The sequence below is a fragment of the Triturus cristatus genome, chromosome 4_2 (genome assembly GCF_964204655.1).
Source record: "Triturus cristatus chromosome 4_2, aTriCri1.1, whole genome shotgun sequence".
NCBI classification, from domain to species: Eukaryota; Metazoa; Chordata; class Amphibia; order Caudata; family Salamandridae; genus Triturus; species Triturus cristatus.
In genome coordinates this window covers 268,305,622-268,322,088 of record NC_140586.1, presented here as the reverse complement: position 1 = coordinate 268,322,088, position 16,467 = coordinate 268,305,622, and the positions used below count along the sequence as shown (strand labels likewise).

The 16,467-nt window shown below is 46.4% G+C and overlaps 1 pseudogene across 1 annotated transcript in view; it reads left to right on the top strand.

Moving 5' to 3' along the window:
• LOC146833609 (cytochrome P450 2D4-like) overlaps positions 1 to 16,467 on the top strand; it is a 225,532-nt pseudogene that overhangs the window by 130,686 nt on the left and 78,379 nt on the right. Inside the window, exon 3 of the transcript XR_014960603.1 lies at positions 9,074 to 9,226. The product of XR_014960603.1 is annotated as a cytochrome P450 2D4-like (transcript). The remainder of the gene's footprint in view (positions 1 to 9,073; positions 9,227 to 16,467) is intronic.

The window sequence follows — 16,467 nt, the reverse complement described above, 5'->3', positions numbered from 1 at the left end:
GTAATACTTGATACAAATGTCAGTTAATGTAAAGGAACGTGGAGGGCCCCGTTGTAAGACATATATGTGCTACGGTTAATTCGATGTTTCAGAATGGTTAGTTGACATGCCATTATTTCGTTCTATATGTGTGGAATTGCTGAAGGTTTCATAGAGGTGCTAAGGTAACATCCGCCCCTACATGTTACACACTGCATAGCTGCTCACAGGGATGGTTTTCAATTGGGGAGGGGGGCGGAGACACTTCACAATGCCCAGTTGGGTTTGGCATGGTGTGGGTGGAGGGTGGTGGGGTTGAATGTGTGTAATTTGTATTTTTGCATCAGATGTTTCTTTCCATTTTTCGTTTTACCTATCTGAGTATCTACATGCAATTGATGATCGCTGATGTGATGATATCCTCCACATGTCACAAAGAACGCATCACATATCTGTCACATAGCAAACAGACTCGGACGTGCCAACCTGGGTAACCGTATTAGCAAATACTTTTGCAATATAATAACCGATGAGCACTAAACTGCGGCTCTTGATGTGCAACGTTAGGGGTCTCAATGACCAATGTAAGATCAGGAAAGTTGTGTCCTATCTACAATGACACAGTATAGATGTGGAACTCCTACAGGAGACACACCTCCCAGTATCAGCTTTCGCACACTTCAGGAGCAGAATAAGGGGCACGATTCATGCAGCAGGGTTCACTTCGCATGCTAGCGGGGTTATGACTTCGATCAATCCCACATCCAGACTTACACTTTTGAAGAATTACATACTGACACTAATGGTCGGTAAGTGGTGTCTAGATGCAGGGGGCAAGGCGCAGACGATTTATTGATTAATGTGTATGGATCTAATTATTATTGCCCACAATTTTATTCCAAACTCCTGACTAAAGCTAGACAGTTACATGACGCACCACAGATATGGGGGGGGGGATTTTAACTGCACACTCCACCCTGACCTCGATTGCTCTGGTGCTCCGCCAAGACGCCGCTCACAGTCAGCAGAGACCATCTTAGACGCCCTTACAGGATTAAACATGCTTGATGGATGGCGATTTCGCTCTTCGCTCTCCACTTGCAGGGGGCTTCACTAATTACTCTGCACCCCATAATCTCCACACCAGAATAGACTATTGGTTCCTATCAAGATCGCTACAAAGCTCTCTTAGAGAATGTGAGGTATTCCCCCGAACCTATTCTAACCATTCCCCGTTCTCCTGGCTTTGATCACCCCTGCCAAAAGGCCACCCCTGTTTACCTGGCGATTTCCTTCCTATGAACTATTGTATGAGCTATTTAGGGCTGAGATGCTGGAGGCTATGGAAACCTTTTTTGAGACGAACATTGGGTCTGTTCCACACTTTACCACGATCAGGGAGACGCTTAAGGTATATGTAAGGGCGTCGCGATTTCCAAGCACTCTGGTGTGCTCAAATCGATTAGAGACCGGTTGAAGTGCTTAAAACAAACGATAACTGACCTGGAAAGAGCGACACTGACCAATGACGATCCCACACTACAGGCCACACTGAAAGCCACACTCGAAGAATACCACACTAAAGCGGATAGGGAAGTGAAACTCCTGGGTAAATATGCAATAGCCAGGGTACATAGAGAGGGAAAGCGTCCAGGCGCCGCCCTAGCTAATCTTATGAAAGGCCCAAGAGTGACCTCACATCCCATAGATTTGGTGACTGAGGACGGGGAGGTGCTGACAGATACTGAAGAGGTGGCGGGATGCTTCAGGGAATATTACGCGACACTTTATCAATCTAGGTCTAATACCACACCACCTGATATTCTGGAATATTTGGAATATATAAAGCTGCCCTGGCTACTAGATAACCATAGGGAATACCTAATGCGCCTGCTTGAGGCGTGGGAAATTAAAGTAGCTATGTCTATGATGCGTACAGGTAGTGCACCGGGCCCCGATGGACTCACAGTGGGATTTTGTAAGACGTTCCAGGACCTACTGACACCCCACATGCTGACTCTGTTTGAGGAAATGGCAGAGGTGGGAACGATGCCGCCTATAATGAGGGAGGCACTTCTGGTGGTAATACTGCAACCTGGCAAGCCCCCAAACAGCTGTTCCTCCTATCGCCGCTCTCCCTCTTAAATGTCGACACAAAGATATTTGCCAAGGTCCTAGCAAATAGGCTGGCTACACTTAATCTCCGCACTATATTTGGTGCCATACAGCATACTGCCCCTACCATGAAAGCAGCTGCGATTTTTCTAGATGCTGAAAAAGCATTTGACTTGGTGGAATGGAAGTTCATGAAGCTGACTTTGGAACGAATCGGATTGGGCAGTGTTTATCCAAGCCTAATCAGCACACTCTATTCGAACCCCACAGCTAGAGTAAAGGTGGGAGACGTGGTCACTACCCCCTAGGAATATCCGGGGGCACCAGACAGGGCTGCCTCCTATCACCACTGCTGTATGTGCTAGTAGCCGAAACATTAACATGCTCACTACGAGAGTACCATAGTCATAGGGGGATACGATCCCCAGTTTACAACCTCATTGTGTCCACATACGCAGATGATACTCTCCTGTACATTAGGGACCCGGCCACTAACGTGTCTCCTGTGCTGAGTGAAGTAGTACGCTTCGGTGAACTATCGGGCCTTAAGATAAATTGGACCAAATCAGTGATATTCCCCCTAACTCCGGCGACCACCCCTGAGGAATTAGATTTCCTGTTACAGTGGTCCAAGGAACCGGTGCGATTCTAGGGGATACAAATACATACAGACTTCGATCTAGTTTTCCGTGAGAACTATGGCCGCGCTGTTGCTAGATTAGAAGATGACATTGTGCGCTAGATTCGGCTCCCCCTTTCCTTATTAGGTAGAATATCGGTAATGAAAATAGTGGTCTTGCCCCGCTTTCTTTTCCTCTTTATTAACATACCCATGGTCCTGTTGGTCCAATTTTTCAAACGTCTTCGGTCATTGTTAATTAAATTGGCCTGGGCTGGTAAACAGCCCCGCGCTAGTTGGAAACCTATGGCCCTACCTTATTCGATGGGTGGATTGGGTACTCCAGATCTGGGACTATATTATCGGGTAGCGCAAGCCTCACATGCCTATTTTTGGCTGGATCAGCAAACCCCCTACTGCATCTACACATTGAACGTATCACACAAGCTCCAGCACATTTGGCAACCGCTCTACATCGTCCGCCCAGTAGAAATACCACCATTCTGGACTCGGTCAATGCCACGGTTCATGCATGGCATAATCTTATCAATAGGCAAGCGGCAACTATACTATACTCACCTAATACACCCATAACCTGGTGCGAATGGCTGCCAACTTTAACTTCCCCGGAGGTACTAACAGCACTACACACTTTAGGACTGAACAGGATAAGAGATTTTTTCAGTGATGGAGGGGCAGGGAAGGGGCAGACCACCTAGGGAGGGAGCCGAGACCCACGCCCTTAACCACATACCACTATTTTAGAGCCCGGAGTGCCCCCAGACAGATGCTAGGCGACGAAATGCTGGAACCTCCGGAAGTGCCCTCATTTTCTGCATTGATTAAGGCAACATCCCCTAAGCACATAGTTACAAGGATATACTTCCAGACACAGGAGCTATATAGAGATCGCCACAATAAGGCCCGGCTAGAATGGCAAGTGGACTTGGAACTGGACATAGACGACGCCATGTGGAGATACTGCTGTGAGGCGACAAAACGTGTCTCGCTCAATGGGCGTCATGGGCTCATACAGTTTAAAATATTGAACCGCATTTACTATACCCCAACATGCCTTCACAAATATGGGCTCCGAGATGTGCCTGACTGCGATCGCTGTAGTGCTCTGCAAGCTGATTTCCTGCATCTAGCATGGCTCTGCCCACCGATAGCAAGCTACTGGACACAGATCTTTGCAGAACTCGAGGCGATAACGCAAGTAGACCTTACCCCAGACTCACTACTAGCGCTTCTGGGTTATTCTAAAAAGATACCGAAACCCATTCAGCGCTTGGTAGACATGGCACTCTTAGTCGCCAAACGAGTATTGGTGATACATTGGTCCAGAGGACCCCCCCCCCCAAACTAAAACAATCGTCCCGGGATATGTTATATTGCAACAAGCAAACAGAGCCCTATTGCGAGCTCCTCCTCCCTAATAATCGCCTTAAGAACTTTTAGAGCCTATATACCACTTACATTGAGACTCCAGAACATACAGGAACACCTCCATTAACGGAGGAAGACCCGCAGACACAACAGACATAACTGAAGTACCTGGTGCTGGTATGCATAAGTCGACCACAAAAAGTGATGTTGCTGCTCAATGTAACGATGATATTGGAAGACTGACCTTACTGTATTACGGAAACAGCACATACTGTACAGACAAATATTGTAAGATATGAATATCTGCAGAGACCTGTTGTCATGGTGGAGTATCATTTAAACTGTACTTGGAAGGAACGCACCTGATGACTATGATTCCACACTATTCGTATTGTTTTATTGTATGATGATTCGGATCTTTTTTGTTGGTTTTTTTTATTGTATAGAAATTGATTTCATTTTTGTTCTATTTTTTTTTATGATTCATTTGATTTGTGTTATTGAAATGGGAAAAATAAAATAATGAAAAACAATCTAATTATGCATTAATAATTGTTAAATATGAATCCCACCATCTATTCCTACACGTTGAACAACTCACACCTAATTTATAATTTGAATAATATTGTATTCACATATTTAACATAATTATTCATATTTATATAAATATTATAAATTAAATTTATTAATTTGTATAAATGATTCCCTACACACTCTTTACACATACAAAACAACAAACCAAAATAATAAAACCATATAATATATTTCACAATTTACAGAAGTATCATTTAAATGATTAATATAATTTAAAATTTAATTATTAACAAAAATACAATTATTAAATAGATCTAATTTAGTTACTTCCCACCCAATATCTCTACAAAACACTCTACTCACACCTAAAACTTAATTTAAAAAAACATTTATTATACAAGTACCCTAATTAATTATCTATTAATTATGATTAATTAACAATTAATAATTAATACATTATAAATAATTTACTTCCTACCGTATACCCCTACAAAACACTCAACCTACACTTAAAACATTTTTTTAAAACTAATTGTACAATTAACATAATTAATTATCAAGAACATGATAATTATTCATTGATAATTAATTATATTTAATTTACTTCCCACCTTATACCGCTACAAAACACACAACCCACACCTAACACATAATTAATATAAACAAATAAGTATACAATTAAATATTTAATTATCAATTAAATAATTAAAATATATTAAATTATAATTAATGATCATTTATAATTAATTTACCTCCTACCCGATACCCCTACAAAATACATTACCCGCACCTGAAATCTAATTAGAAAAAAAGAATAATGCAATTATAATAATTAATCACCAATTAAATGATTAATACTAATTAAAAATAATTATTAATTATAATTAATTAACTTTCCAACCTATACCCTACATAACACACAACCCACAACTAGAACTTAATTAAAAACATTATTATACAATTAACATGACTAATAATCGATTAACTGCAAAATATTAAGTATTAACTAATTATAATTAAGGCTTCCGGTTTTCCGTTTTTATCGATTTTTACAGATAAATACAGACAGAAAACAATGTGTTTCCTATCTGTATTTGTTTTAAAGAATGGAAAAAAACTGAAAATGGTGCTTATTGTGAAAGACTCTCATACTGTCTTTAATGATTTCCAGGCAACAGCTGAGAAAATAGACAGCATGGAGAGTTAAAAAACATGATGCGATTTCCTTAAATATGGGCATATGTTAACATATGTTTGTAGTATGACACTAATTTGTACCTGTGGGTTTAGTGCTTTATTATACGTTGCTGCTTAATTTGCAAAATCGTGATAGGCATCCATTTATGAGTGCACATTCAAGAGTTGAATAAACATGGACATATGGCATTTTACAGCTCCATTTAACCTCAATACACAAAATAAATATGAATAAATACCAATAAGATGGCTAAAAAATAAATATGGATAAATACAGATGGAAATGTTCCAAAAATAAATACCATAAAAGTGGGAGCCCTAATTATATTTAAGGGGCTGATTACGAAGTCCGTCCGCCATCGTCTTGGGGAGTGGGACCACCCGCCTGCAAGGCAGCGGTCCCACAGGTGGTATTATGATGCAGCCGCCACCAAGGTGGCTGCTAGTGCCATACTTGATATTACGGCGGGTGCTGCTGGTTGCAGCACACGCCGCAATGTTATAAATGCACTTTTTACATTTCCCTGCAATACGTGGCAGGCACCATGCGGTGCCTGCCACATGGTGCAGGCTAATGGTGCCCTCAACCCCTAAATGAGCCCGGGTGCAAGGGGGGCCACTATGGGCCCCCAAAGTCAATCCCCGCCAGCCTTTCCATGGCAGGTGAACCACCATGGTTGAGCTTAGGGTTGTGCAAATAAGCCTGACTGGACCCAGGACAGTTTCTGCGAGTGTATTACACAGTAAGGCCACACAGCTATACCATAAAATAAACCCAAATCCTCACAGCTTCCGTGCTCTAGGAGCGGCTAAGACTCAAACTGATGAGGATAATTGAGTTCCTAGACCACACAAATAACTGCTGCTGCCCCCACGGCAACCACAGGCTCAAAGTAACAACTGGTTATACGATGCATTCAGCGGAATTTATCATTTTTGCTGTGAGCCATAGTCGATGTTGCCTTTCACAATAACCGCCTCAGTGTGGTTATCTACTTCCCAAAGGTACATATGATTTTGGCTACAATAGTTTTTTTGGTTAATATTTTAATTCCTGTAATTTTGCCTATTTCTTTTTACACCGTCTAGGGTTGCTGCTGGTCATGATTTATTCTTTTCAACATGCGCTCCTACATACTGAAGTTAGTTGTAGTTATTTTCATCAAAATGGACTTCGGAATTTTATTGCATGATATATTGCTTGCGGTTTACTCCTGGCTCCTTCGCTTGAAATATTGCCTTTGGAGCAAAATGAAGTTAACATGATAAAAAATAAATGTTTAACGGAAAAAAAACGCAAGCGACCTGTCAGGAAGATCCCTAACATATTTGTAATTCCTTTCGGGGTTTGTCAGAGTGAAACAAGGCAGTTTTTCAGGTTCAACTAAAACAGTTATCCTTAATTTTAGAGTGAAGAGGTTAATGCTTATTTTTTTAGACGGTAATACAACCTAGGGCCTGATTACGATGCCATAGGAAACGGCTCCGACCCTCGGTCAGAGCTGTTCCTACGGCATTGTGATTTCCTGTTCAGATTCATTTCAGATTAATTTCCGACTGACCCATTTGGATGGAGTTGATCAGAAATGAATGCAAACCGGATTTCTGAATGGCTTCAGACAAGCTCGGAGGGCCTATCTGCCATTCGGAAATCCTACTGTAATCCCAAGGGTGGCTTTTTCCGCCAGAGGGATTACAATGTCGGATTCCAACAGCCTTCCTGTGCTTGCCTTTCCAACATAGAAAGGCTGTAGGAAGTCGACTTTGGGGCCCCCAGCAGGACCCCCCATGGGGGCAAGGCCTCTGGATGGTGAATCCCTGCACCCCGTGACCGTGGCAGGCCCCTTAATGTGCCTGCCATGGGGTGCAGGGATGAATTGCATCTCTTCCCTTTACACTGAGAGCACGCATTCCGGTTGTAATGCATGCTCCCATTGTAAAGAATAGGAGTACAACCGAACAGTGTTCGTTCGCATCCTAATTGCTGGTTTGGGACCGCTGACAGGAGGTCGGTCGGTCTCAGTACCCAAACGATGTTGGACTGACTCAGGTCTGTCCGGCATCATTATCGGGCCCCTAGGGTTCACATTTCCAATTTATCAGAAGGCCAGTGTGGCTGCCAAATGCTGTGGTTGTCGAACACCACAGTCACTTAATAAGTTCTCCCCAAAAATTAGTGCAGGGGTTGTCACCTGCAACCACTGGCACAAAGAAAGCACCACAAGAAATTTTTCGTATAGATTTACAAATGCATGCAACTTTGATTAAACATAATGGGGCATATGTATAAAGACAACACGCAGTACAGCACGTTCCCTTCCTGCGCTGCATGAAAGGAAAAGGGCAGGAATGCACCCTACTTGACTATTTACGGCCCATTCGTGTCATTTCCAAGTGCTGGCTCACAACATGCTGCCTACTGTCAAAGCAGGTAACCTTGCACCATAGTGAAAGGGTGCCTTCTTTGTAATCAGGATTGTTTTTGTGCAGGAAGGGACACCTTCCTGCAGGAAAACAGTCCCTGAGACACTTTCTTCTTTCTGTGTGTGTTGCGGAATGCCTCCCTGGGGCAGGGTAACACAGCACAGCAATTTGCGATGTGCTGTGCTCTGTAGATTTGTCAAGCTGTGCAGGCCAACAAGGTGGCCTTGCGTGGCTTGATATATCAAACGTAAGAGTTGTGTCTCTGGTTCGCACCGTTGCATGGTGCAAGGGTGACGCTTATCTTTAATAAATATGCCCAGAAGTTCTAAAATCATAAGGGCCCTTCCTAGCCACGATTCAGGGTTATTAGTTGCCAGAAAAGGTAGGTGAAATACATTTTGTTCCATCGTGATCACACCTGAATTTCAATATGCATATCCTGTTTTTGGGGGAAGTGGATTGATAACAGTACCTAGGATTTTCAGAATAATCCTCTTTGTTCAGTGCTTTATCTAACAATGAAATCACACCCACAAAATAGTAATTTGTTAGGCTCCATTTGTTTTCTTTTTTTAATGTAAGTACACTACTTCTGCTCTTTTTCAAGCCTTTTAAATCTTTGCCCATCTCCGTTGACACACATTACATGCGATTGCTTTGTCAGTGCCTCATTTTGTCCATTATGACCCTAACTTGCATTTTAGGGAATAAATAAGATTTACATATGTATGTTTCCATACTTTTCTCATGCATGTTTTCTTTTATTTCATATAACTGCTCGTATGCTGAGTATTTTGTTTTGTTTTAATTCTACAGGAGTGGTGCTAGCAAGATATGGTCAGTCATGGAAGGATGTTAGAAGGTTCTCACTCTCCACTCTGAGAGACTTTGGGCTGGGAAAAAAGTCCCTGGCGGAGAGAGTGACGGAAGAGGCTGGATTTCTCTGCTCTGCATTCAAGTCCAAGGATGGTACGTTTCTACCAGTGAAGAGCATCACACTTTCCAGCAAAGCCGTTGGTAGCATGTCTCCCTGTGGTAGAAGATTGTTGCAGGGATGCAATTTGGAGGTCTCCAGAGAATGCAACTCTTAACTCTGGATTTACAGATAGCAACGACAGTGGAAGGGAAGAACCCAAACAGGTCTCTCCTAGACCCGTGTTTACTTTCTGTATTTTCATCCTCCTTGCCCCCAGCCCATCAGCATAAACAATGAGGTTGCTATGGGAACAAGAGATAAACAAAACCCAACTCTTCCCCTTTTCTAGCTCCTTAGCTTCATCCTATTTACCCCAGAGTAAGTGGGGTGAGGACAAGAGTGAAAACATTTCCTCTCTATCACCTCACCACACAGTGGCAAAGGGAGTAAAAGTGAGGCAAAGATGAGCCTAACTCTGCCACCATTAGGAGACCGTGAAGCACAGATAAGATGGAAGGCCTCAACAGTTTAAGCTTCTTCTTTTGTACTTATGCTGCACCAAAGCAAGAACAGCCCTATTAATGAGAGTTCCTCTTTCCCTGGTACTGCAGAACCTGCTACCCTTCCACCATGGGATGCACTGGAGTGGCTCTCAGTCTCAGTAATGGTACCCAAGTTAGAGTAGGAAAGGTGGAAATTATGGTGACAGAGCTATACTGAGCTCTCCTTTGCATGTCATTGCCTCGCGTACTGGCATGCCCGACTGCTCAGGGTCCATAGGCACTGCTTGGGAACAGAAGGAGAAACGTGGGTGAATGAGGCTATACCTAGGTATCTGATCTTCCACTATGAATAGAAGACTGTGCTTAGGCATTTGAGGTAGTTCCTGGGCATAAATTGCATTATCTTTGTATAACCCTTATATGCTTTGCATATGTCTGTATATGTGCAAAGTTACCTGGGTTTGAAGGGACTACAATAGACATTATACTCTATTTCAAATAACTGTGTTGATAATATGCGGCTATACTTAGCTAAGGAGTGTGTACATGTACATACATGATGGCCATGTCTATATATGATTGTTGTGCCTGCGCATTTGAGACTGTGGCTGGGCATTGAAGGTTGTGTCTGAGGCTGAAACTGTCTATTCGCTATATGATGGTGTACCTGAGCACATACAGCTCTTTTTGGTATTGTATGCTTGTGTCGGGTACATGATGGTTGTACCTAGCCTTAGTTGTTGTGTCCTTAGCATGTTAAGGATGCACCCCAAGAGCATCATGTTAGTAACTTCCTATAGGGCTGCGAACTAAAGTATCTAAGCCAGTCCTGAAAGGTATGTCTTCCCAACCGCTGCCAGTCAAGGAACTGAAGGGAACCATGGAGACAACGCTGGAGAGTCTCCAGAAACTCAGCAAAGGGGTAGGCGAGCTTTTCAGCTGAAGTAAAAATCATACTCAGCTCCCTACTGAGAGCAAAAGTGCAAAAATGGGGCTGTTGCACCAGGTGGCAAAACAAACAATTAGTAATGTTTGCAAAATGTGTGAAATGTCACCCGAGCCCAGCCCTCTTCTCTATAGGTGAGGGACCGTCATGAGACCAGTCTGCTGTAAGAAGGAAGATCGAGATTCCTTTCCCCAGAACATAATCACAGCTGTACTTTTCATATGAAACCACAACAGACCACTATATTTGCGTTAGAGAATGTAACTATTCTCTGGCCGTATCTATTAAACCTCATAAACACGACATAAAAAATTAACTGTTGCCATAACAAAATTATACAAAATAATATTTGAAAAGAAGAATCGTCTGGAGTCCAGGGGCAGCATGTTCCGGCAATCCTCAGGGGCAGGCAGGCAGCAACGTGACTACTTGGCAGATCTACCGCCTTTTAAGCTGTCCTGCCACCCCTGCGAGCTGCCTCGGTAGCCCCCGTTGCCTCTCCCAGGCAACCAATCGTTGCCATCGGCGGGAAACTTACCTGCGAAAATCGAAATGCACGGCCACCGATGGGCCGCTGCCCCCAATTGGTCCATACCGGCCCGCGAGAGGGAGGGGGGGTGCGGCCCCTTTGTTCATTCATCTCATAAGAATTACTGAGAATGTTCAGTTGGGAGTGGAAATCATCCTTACAGCAGTAGCTACATCCACTCAAGTGACATTTAATTCCAAGACAACTAGTCTGAAAACTATACTGACTGAAGTGTATTCATATTAGCTGACACTGACTGCTGTAGAATCCTGAGTAAACTCAAGTTCCATAGACTTGTTGCAGGTGCACACTGGGCACTCCGTGATTGTCGGACTCTCATATTTTGCAGGGTTAATATGGGCAACACATGGACTGCTTGGTCTTAAATGATGCCTTGTCAAAAATGCTTATGTTCTAACTGTTAAAACACGGCCTATCCATGTATTTCAGGATAGCATCACTGTATCTGCCTCTGTAAATTCCAGCACCCTGTTTGATTGTTCCCCTGCTTCTTTATTTCACACAGACTGGAGCAGCGGAGGATGTGATCCTCAGTTTGTTAGCATGTTGTGGTGTTTTCGTGTACGTTGTTTTGGTCTTACATTAGAGATACATGCTTGATCTGAGAATTGCTTGATCTAAGTGAAATCATTTCATAGAGAGGCAATGCTGGAGAGTCACAGGAAACTCGGCAAAGAGGTAGGCGAGCCTTTCAGCTGAGGAGAACACCACACTCCGCTCCCTACGGAGGGAAAAGGGCAAAAATTGTGCTGTTGCTCCAGGTGGCAAAACAAACAAATAGCAATGTATACAACGTGTGTAAATGTCACCTGAGCACAGCTTTCTTCTCTGTGTGACTCTTCAGAATTGCTTAGAATGTTCAGTAAGGAGTGCAAATTCATCCTTACAGCGTTAATTGATGATGTGATCCGCTTTTTGGTGGCATGTGGTGGGTGTTGTATTGCAGGTTGTTTTGGTCCTACTCTAGAGATGAATGCTTGATCTTAGCATTGCATGATCTAAATGTACCATATCCCACAGAAAGTGTGGGAGCTCTCTTTAACTGCAGCTTGTGTCAAGGAGGGGGTCTTGCTTTATGCAGTTAGACCAGGCAGATTTTACTTGAGTAAGTAAGACAGGAAAAGGCGAGGAGATAGCTGGATGTGGAGGTAATTGACTCTGGGGTTGTATGTGTCAAAGTCATCTACTTCTTGTCAGAGTTGCCAGGGTTTGGATTTAACTGGGGCTGTAGTTCCCCTAGTCTGGATTTATCTGGGTGCATCTGGGCCTTGAGCTGCCTAGGTCTGGAATGTGTTGTTTTTGGAGTTGGTTGTGTCTAGGTGTAGCCGAGTCGGGAGGTAGGTAGGTACAGATGTAATTGTGTGTTATGACATTGTGGCCAGCGGAGGGGGAGAGGGTTGGGTGCTGCAGTGCAGTGTTGTTGTAGTGTGATGTCTGAACAGGTGACTATCACTGTATGATACCTTGCACGATGATGCCCCAGGCCCTGAAGCTGTTGATATTTATTGACCCCTGACGCAGTCCTGCCCTCCTGTGTGAACAAGCTCATGGGATGTGTGATCCTACTGTTAAAAGAGTACCACCACCAAGCAAGACACAACACTATGTGGAAGGTAGCTGTGTTTAGAGTGTGCTGTGTCTGGTGGCAGTGGTGTCTTGTGGCAGCTGAGGACAGCTGCTTCTGGGACAAGCTGCATCAGGAAATGTGTCTTTCTAGGTTCTGTTGAGTCTGACGCATCCTTGGTAAAAAAAATCAACACATATGTCCACAAGCCAGGCATGGATTTTTGACCTGTAGGGGACTTCAATGGGACACCAACCAAGGAAATAGGAAGGTTGGGTAGGCTCCATGAATGGGTTGGTGAAAATGGTGGAAGTGTGCACGGTTTATGTGATTGCTGTAGCCTGTGTGAACTTTGTGAAGTGTTGTCTCTTAGGTGCAGAGTGTTGGTGACATATGGACGGCTAGTGTTTCTCAGGGTTAACGGGTGGTTTATTTTTGCATGCGGTTACACAATCTCACCCTGAGGAAATCGTCCTTCTGTAGCTTAATACCCTATTTTTTTTTTTGCAGAAGTGACGAATAATGAGAGAAACTTAATCTAAGCGCTGTGTTTGCTTTCGTCGCAGCCGCAGGGCGCATATTTAGGGGCAGATTTACAAGCCCCTTGCGCCACTTTTGCGTCACTTTTCCCATGTTAAAAATGACGCAAAAGTGGTGCAAGGGGCTCGTAAATCTGCCCCTTACTCTGCAGTAGTAAACATGCGCCCTGGTGACCCCGCTCCCTCGCGGCAGCCGAATCACGTTGTGTTTACACGGCCTCACTTGTCGCCCTACCGAGGATATCATTCCCATAAGAGGGGAGGCTGGCACCATATCCCGGACTGGCAGGTACCCGAGTTCCGATCGATCATCCGTCCTACCCCCGTGCCCGGCTCTCACAGACAGCAGTGCCAGGGTGCGGGGGAAGGGAGGCAGTGCCACACATTGCCGTCACCCGGGCTTGCCAGGGAGCGTGTGGGTTACTTTTCGCCTCTGGCAATGCCTTTTGTCTGGGGCTAAGAAATGAAGTAAAGTTATAAAACTTGGAAAGCACGTGACGCGGCCGCTGCTGATGTGAAGGGATATTTCCTGTGCTGTGTAACTCGCCTTGACAGATGTCTCTGGGCTGGAGTTCCCGATTCGCTTGTCCCTGGCAGACAGCAGCCCATTCTCTGCGGTGCGTACAGTATGTGCTGCCCTGACTTGACTTTGACCGAAGGGGGATTTGGGGGGCACCCGAGCCCGCGAGGTCTGCCTCCCCGGCAGTTTTTGAGGGGGAGGGGCGGCCGGCAGCGGCCATTTTTTGGTTAAATATTTTGGGCTCTGTGGGTATAGCCAAAATGTAGCCCAACTGACTTTATAGCCCAAAGGCTATATGGGGTTTGCCACCCCTCTCTCAGCCACCATTTTAGGTTTGGTGACCTGGTGGCTGGGAGGGTAGCTGTAATTAGATTTTGTGTAGCCTTTTTGTGCAGTTTTTAGTGAGTGGTGGGCCGATTTAGAATGTCTGGTGAGGACTGGAGAGTGGTGGAGGCGGTCCGGCTGCTTGGTGAGGCCGGCCGGCTCGAGTTGATTCGGCCTGTGGAGTCGGTAGGGGCGCGCCCGGCGAGGCGCACGTCCCAGGGATGGCGACCGCCGTCGCGGCCTGCTCACCCCCAAGAGGGTGAAGAAGGGGCCGGTAAGTGACCCGGGCCCGGGGTGTGCGCACAGAGCCGCAGCCTCGGGTAACTGGCGAGGCGGCGGTGAAGGCGGGTAGGGGCGGGGCTCGCCGGCAGAGCGCACTGTGCGTCTCCCCGGCTGGTTCGGTGGAGGTGCGGGCCGCTCTGATACCATGAGAGCGGCCCCGGTGGGAAGGAATGGTTCTGCGGCGGCCCGATAGGGAGGAATGCGCCGGAGCCTCTTGTAGCTGTGGAGGCCCCGGCGGGACTAGAGGTGGGCAGAGCCCACAGGAGGACTAAGCAGCTTGTTTCCCCGGCCCGGGCTCGGAATGGGATTGCACGAGATAGGATGGGGGTAGGTGGGGATGGGGGCACCAGGCCTGTTTTGCGGAGCAGGGAAGGGGGAAAGAGGACTGGGGTGCCTGCCGTGTGGTGGGGAAACAAAGGTTCTGGTTGGGGAGTGTGGAGGGGGGCTGTGGGGGGTTCTCAGAGGGGTACTATTCAAGCCAGGGGGGAATTAAAGCAGGACGCGGTGGAGAGAGAGTTTGAGGGTTCCTTGGGGGCAGTGGGGAGATATGGGAGGAGGGAGGTGGGCTCAGGTGCAAGGAGGAGGTCAACGTCTGGGAGGAGATGAGGTCGGAAGGGGGAGGTAGGGACTGGGGGGCCTGGATATTTTTACATCATGGCAGGAGTAAGTGCGGGCGTGTCTCGGAGGGAGCAAATCAACGCCTATATGGTGCACGGGGGAGTCACTGGGTTTGGCAGCTAGGGGGGAGGACCAGGCAGGCGTGGGGCCAGGTGTGGGGGTGGGGCTTAGGAGGAGTGTGGGCCTCTGGTCTTCAGGGGTGAGGTCGGGCTGGTGCAGGAGTCAGGGGCAGTTGGAATGGAGAGACGGCAAGGAGGGGGACGGGTTTGGAGGGGTTGCAGGGGACCTCTATGGAGTGGGGCGCCATTTGGCAGCTGCTACTCTGGGTGTAGATGAGACTAGGATGGGGGTGGGGGAAGGACAGGGAATTTAGACCCAGCACACCAGACCATTCAATTTTGTTCCAGGCGGGGGAGCAGCGGCGGGTTCCAGACTTGGCAGAGCTGGGCACGGCTCATAGGCGCCAAGGTGAAGGGAGGGTGGAGCCTTGCGTGACATACCCCGCGCCGGCAGGGGAGCCTGTCGCGGCCAGCATAAGTAGGCCCCGAACGGTCTCGCTGGCCCCAACACCCGAGGGCTCTCAATGGGGCACGGGACATCGAGGACGCAGGACCAGCCATGAATTTCTTAGCAGGAACCGGAGGAGAGGGCAGTCAGAGCCTATGAGGGGGATAGTCTTGAGGAGGGTGAATTGATGGAAAGCGACGACAAAGGTGTGGGGGGCGAATAATGTTTATAGCAGATGTCACGGCGCAAGGCGGAGCCCACGTTTCGGACAGCGGGGTTGGCAGCGGCTCCTGTGGCAAGGTGGGCTGCAGCGAGAAGGGCGCCTTCATTAGAACCTGGTAAAACGAATGACGGAGGGATGAGACCTGTGATGGTTTCAGTGGGGACGGGAGGGGAAAAAGGGGTGGGGGGAGGTTAAGCAGAGGTAAATACGTGGTGGATTGGGAATACGCACGGAGGACACAGACAAGACGGCGGCAGGTGACGTTGGGACAGTGGTGACAGGCGAATCAGGCGGAAAGTTGGAGAGTAAGGAGTTGAAAATTAAGAAGCTACCCTATATGGGAGTGACAAAGCCGTTGGGCGCGCACCTGATGTTAGCCACTAAGGAGCGTATATGGAAGGGAGAGTATGTGGAAATGCTCAAGCTGCTGCACAGGGAGGTGCGAGCTAAAGAAGGGTCAAAGGAGGAAGAATATGAATTGGCAAAGCGGCCAAGGGTGCCTCTCACTATAGAAAACTGGACGACAGCGTTTCTAATATATGCCAGCGTGTACTGCGAGAAATACCCGGAGAGGTGCGTGGCCCTCTTCAAGTATATGGACGTCATTAGGAAGGTCCAGGTCACGGGGAAGGGTTACTCTTGGGCCCAGTACGACGAAGAGTTTAGAGCTCGTATGGCAGGGGATACGGAAGCAAAATGGTGGGAGTTGGATATTGAC